Genomic DNA, 6,153 nt, shown 5'->3' with positions numbered 1-6,153 from the left:
TTGCAGCAAAGTGACGGACCCAGCCATACAAGACTGGAAACAACATTGAAGGCAAAGGAGTAGGAAATTTCAAAGTCAACAAGTGAGATTTCAGGATTTTTTGAAGAATGTGCAGTCCTCGATACAGTCTTTCTCCTTGAAATGCATAGTGTGTCTGTTTCCTTTGCTGAACCTGACTACTTTATTGAGAGTGTGGTTATAAAAGAACTGATTTGAGATATATTTTGAGAGTCAGGCCAAAGTCAGATGAGTTGTATCTGGAGTGTGAGGAAAAGAAAGGCTGGGGATGACTCATGGGTTTTTGGTCCTAGCAACTGGATGAATAATAGAACCATTTACCAGATGTTGAGACTAAGGGGCTTCCAGGTAAGTTTAAGACGCTTATTTAATTCTAAATGGAGATGTGGAGTATGCAGTGAAATATGTGGGTCTAGAGAGCACTGAAGACTTTTGGAAACTCTGAAATCTCTGATCTTTTAAGGATAAATGAACTAGATAAATAAATAATTAATTATTAAATAAATTATGTAGACAAATAAATAACTTTTTAAAGTGAAGAAAGTTTCATTGCAGTTGTCTGATTTTCAATAGAATTTTCTGGATGATGTCTATTATCAATTTAGCAACAAGAAGAAGAAGAGCTAGAGGTGTGAGCTATTAAATACAATTGCTTTAAGGTATTGTGCCTGAAGAAGCATGGCTGGAAATACACTCAAAGCTTCTAGCAAACATTTTTTAGAAATAATTTACCTTACTTCTGTGGATCCAAATGCTGCATTTGTGTTGTACTTGCCTTTATAACTAAATTGCAGAATATCCTTTTTAAAACCACCTCACATCTTCTAATTTCTTAATTATTTTTGTAATTTAATAATCAGTACTCAAAAAGAAATAGAAAATGGCCCATGTATCAGTCAAGGTTCTATGCAAGACAGTAAAAACCACTTTATTTGGTTTGAGCCAAAAGAGATTTAATACGGAAAATTGTATGTCTACACAATTGTGTAAAGGGATGGAGGAGATACAGGCTCTAGGTTGAGCTTAAAGAAATTATCCCCAGAAGAGATAGTACTTTCTGTGGTCCAGGAGTCGTTCTACATGTTTTTACACATATAAATTCTCACTAGGCATTTTTTCCTAGTCACTTACCTACCATCACACAAGTAGTAAATGGCAGAGCTGGCATTTGAACCCAGGCAATGCAACTCCTAAATTCACATTCCTAACCATTGTGCTCTTCTGTTGCTGTAGGTACTGACCTAGCAATAGTAAGTGGTTATTTCTGCCAAGACCAAGGATTTAGAAAATTAGTAAGTAGCTGCCCAAACTGCCGGGTCTATGATCACACCATTTCAACAACTTCCATGCTGGCAAAATGAATGTTCTATGCCTCAAAAACAAAAACAAAAACAAAAACAAAAACAAAACGGGGCCCAGATAGTGGGACTTCTGATACTGCAGCCAATAAAAACAGAAACAGCAGAGGTGGAACCTGACTGGACCTCATTTCAATTATTGTAGATGTTAGTTTACTTGGTGAAAGCTTCATCACTTGTGGAAATGTTGAAATAAAATAAAATGGAGATCAGGCCGGAGAGTTCCCCAAGCAGACAAAACCAGGTAGACCATATAATAAAAACTTAGCGTATTTTTTAAAATGTAAGTGAAAGTTAAGTTATTTCTTGCAAATGCTTCTGAAATCATAAATGAAGCTTACATTGCCTTGTAGAAATTGTATAAGATAATCATGTTTAACCAATCCTCTATCATCTGGAAACCTCTCCTGTAACATCCAATCATTATAAAGGTTTCAAACTTCCTTATTTTGATTGATAAGCCATCCTGTAACTACTGAGTTAAATTTCTCACCTTTTTTCATATTGAGTCTCTTGGGTTGCAATCTGTACTTTCTTTTCTGTGCGACAATAAACTAAAAATTTGTGTAACTTGAACTGATTTTATTTCGATAGAGCCCAAATTGAAGTGTAGTGTGACCTTCAGCTTTCCAACCTCTTGATTTGTAACTACAGGGGTCATCAATGGGGTTCATGCCAGGGATAATGTTGTGTGGATAAGGTGAGCCTGAAGCTGAGGACAATAGATAGTAATGTTCACAAGTAAAGGGCCAACTTTATGTTTACAAGTGAACTACAATTACAAATAGTTCTACATTTTTCTGTGATGCCGGAACAATTGATGTCACCTGGGCAGATGACATAATATGCAAAAACTTGTCATCTTCTGAGTACTTCAATAACCAGTTTAGATTCACAGCAAAATTGAGAGAAAGATACAGAGATTTCCCATATAGCCCCTGCTTCTGCACAGATATAGAATTTTGATTCTCCCTTTTCTGGTTATATTATATGTGTATATAAAATAAGTCACTGTTCTTACAGGTTGCCCTTTCCTTCTCCTGGAATAATCCTGGCTTCTGATTTATAGCAAACACAAATATATGTATATGGAAAATGGTCATACAAGTCAAGATCTACTGCATATTCTACATTACAATTTTTTTAAAATATAGAGAATCATTATAGAAAATCAAGTAAAGTTAAGACTAAGACTAACTGCTTCAGATTGTATGTATACAGTCTTTCTGGAGTTTTAATCTAAAGGGATATGAACTCTTAGCTTGAAAGTTTAGATCTGGCAGTGGTCTACTGTGAGATTTTACGCATGTTACTTCTTTCTTTTCTCTCTGAGTCTCAGTTTCCTCAATCATGGGAGGAGAATAATAACAGTTATGCCCCCAGAAATATGGAAAATTGTAATAAGTGCTGAAAAAGTATTTTTAGGAAATAGGGAGTAGTAAGAGTGAGCCAGCTTGCCCTCAAATCCCTGACCCAACACTTGTGAGCTCTGTGACTTTGAGTAAGTCATTAAAATGCTCTAACCCTGTATTTTCTCATTTATCAAATAGGGAGTTTAAAAGTAGAAATTTAATTTGCTGAGAATAATGGTTTCTACCTCCATCCGTGTCCCTGCAAAGGACATGTTCTCATTCCTTCTTATGGCTGCATAGTATTCCATAGTGTATATGTACCACATTTTCTTTATCCAGTCTATCATTGATGGGCAGTTGAGTTGATTCCATATCTTTGCTATCATGAATAGTGCATGCAGCAAACCACCACGGCACACATTTGCCAATGTAACAAACCTGCACGTCCTGCACATGTATCCTAGAATGTAAAATAAGATAACATTAAAAAAAAGTAGAAATTTAACTGGGTTCTTGTAAGATTAAGTGAAACCATCAAGAAATGTGCTAGATCTTGAGACTTCCTATAAAGCACTCAATAAATGTCAATTATTAATAGATTCTATTAAAGTTACACAGACTTTTGTCACTTCACTGCAGTTCCAATGCTTATAATTGTGCATGATCTCAATAAAATACTTTGTGAAGTCTGCCGACTTTGCAATCTGCCTTTAGCTCGTTATTAAGCAATTAAGCAATGGGTACCTGATCTATAGCTCTGTTTTTTTTTTTTTTTTTGGCCGGTAAACTTGAATTGAACCTAATTTCAGTTTACTTGTTTGGCTTTCTCTCTCTCTCTCCCTCTCTCTCTTTTTTATTTTTATTTTTTTGAGATGGAGTCCCGTTCTCATTGCCCAGGCTAGAGTTCAATGGCACAATCTCGGCTCACTGCGACCTCTACCTCCTGGATTCAAGTGATTCTCCCGCCTCAGCCTCTCAAGTAGCTGGGATTACAGGCGCCCAGCCACCATGTCTGGCTAATGTTTTGTATTTTTAGTAGAGGGTGAGTTTCACCATGTTGGCCAGGCTGGTCTCGAACTCCTGACCTCAGGTAATTCACCCACCTCGGCCTCCCAAAGTGCTGGCATTACAGGTGTGAGCCACTGCACCTGGCTCTCTTAAAAAGGTACATTTTGCAATATCTATTAGTAAAGCAAAAGAAAGACATCACATTTCATTATTTAGGTGGGAGACAGAAGAAAAATACAAGAATAAAGAAATGTTGCTTTAGGAAAGCCATTTCCATGGTGTTTAGTTTCTAATGGTAGAAGTCATGAAGGGGAGACTTTTAAACAAATATTGTACAGCTAATTAGGCCAGAATAGTCTCAGAAGCTTGACTTCAGCCTACCCTGATGCAGTATTTGCGATGCTGAACAGAATTTTAATATTTATCCATCTCTCATGGTAAAAATGTACCCTCACATAGCATTAGATAATCCACCAGTATTAAACATATCTAATTGAAAACTAGGAATACTCTGGGCATGGTGCCCAGCACTTTAGGAGGTTGAGGCAGGAGGATCTCTTGAGATCAGGAGTTCAAGACTAGTCTGGGCAACATATTGAGATCCCCATCTTTACAAAAAATTAAGAATTTAACTGGGCATGATGACTTGTACCTATAGTCCTAGCTATTTGGGAATCTGAGGTAGGAGAATCCCTTGAACCAAAAGTTAGAGGCTGCAGTTAGCTGAGATTACTCCACTGTCTCAAGCCTGGGTGCCAGAACAAGACTCTGTCTCTAAAACAAACAAACAAACAAACAAACAAAAAACCATACAAAACTAGAAATGAATAATTGCTTCCAGTTCTGCAAAGAAGGTAAATTTGTACAAGTATTGATATGTTTGTTAGGCCTCAAATATTCCTTAAATATTGATCATTACTCAGACTCTGAAATGGTTAATCTAACACACACACACTATGACATTTGATAAGTGAACTGAATATTCACAGGGCCAATATTTTACTTATTGCTGCATAAAAGGTATTCATATTACATGGATACCAGCTTTCTATTTATATTAATTTAAAAATAAAAGTAAATAAAGCATGACTGATATGTTAGAAATTGAAATAGATAATGGTGTGCATCAAAGTATAGAGAATATTATTAGTAATATTAATCTCATTTAGTTATTTGTAGCAGTGGATTCTGTGTCACCAGTTGGAAGACTCCTTATCAGTCTGTTAATATTCTGTTCATGATTTCATTTTCACACAGGTACTTGTAAGCTATGAAAACCTAGACTAAGAAATCTGAATAACTTCAAATTACTGGGGCAGTTAATTCAATTCTAGAAGTCCTTAAGCTGTTCATTAATGTTGCAGCCAGAAACTGGAATGCTTAATGTATTGCTTTTTATAGAAAATATTTTTTTCTCTCTGTGGAACTGTATTACAGATAGTACTGCTGAGTTGTTTTAACGTACAAAAAGAGATCCTGAATAAGGTATGGTGAGCAAAATTCTCTCTCTCTTTCTTTTTTCTACTTCAGGTAGAAAACATCATAAAGACTCAAAAGGAGGGAATTAACAGCTCAGTTTCCTGGAAAAAAATCAGTAGTTTTATTTCCATTCTCTTGTTCTAGATCAGAAGTGGAAAAATGCCATTTACTCTGGGAAATGAATAAGAAGGGGCTTCTTTGTTGGGAAATCCTAGTTATTTGTGGGATTTTGAATCTTTCTTATGTTAACATATGAGAGGGATTGATAGTTCATGTTAAAACAACCTCCTGACTGCACAGGGATAATATCGGAGCTGTTTACTATCTATGGATGTTCAAATGTAAGGTCCCATCTGGAGAGTACAGGTTATTAGCACATGGTGGGCCTTTCCATCTTGAAGGTGGTAAATCATTGTGAACTCTTCTTGTTTGAAATTTCATCTTTGATTTTATGAACTTAATCCTATTTTATATATTATAATTAAATAGTCATTAAACCATCTTCTTTTGCTGAGGACAGTGATGTAATTTCAGGGCAAGTGTTTACCAATATAAGGCTATGAATTGATTGGTTATAAATGAATATAATCTTTCTTCTTCCTTAACACACCTCTATAACCACAAAACAAAGACTGGAGTAGAATAAGTTTGTTATATGATATACTTAGATCTCTGAAAACTATCTGGAATGTTGTCTTTTCTTCTTCCTTTGGAATGTGCTCGCCACAGAACAATCAAAATGATCTCGTAACAACATGACCACATTACAATTATTTTTCACTCAAAACCCTTGAAAAAATCCTTACTGCATTTAGAGAAAAAATTTATTTTCTTACCAGTTCCTAAATTTAGGTACAATATTTAAAATCTGTCTCTGCCTAGCAATTAATCCTTGTGTTATATTCTCTTGCAACACTGTCTTCCTACTGTTCTTGGAA

Source organism: Mandrillus leucophaeus, unplaced genomic scaffold (genome assembly GCF_000951045.1).
Source record: "Mandrillus leucophaeus isolate KB7577 unplaced genomic scaffold, Mleu.le_1.0 Scaffold1429, whole genome shotgun sequence".
Classification (NCBI taxonomy): domain Eukaryota; kingdom Metazoa; phylum Chordata; class Mammalia; order Primates; family Cercopithecidae; genus Mandrillus; species Mandrillus leucophaeus.
This window is presented reverse-complemented; position numbering follows the sequence as displayed.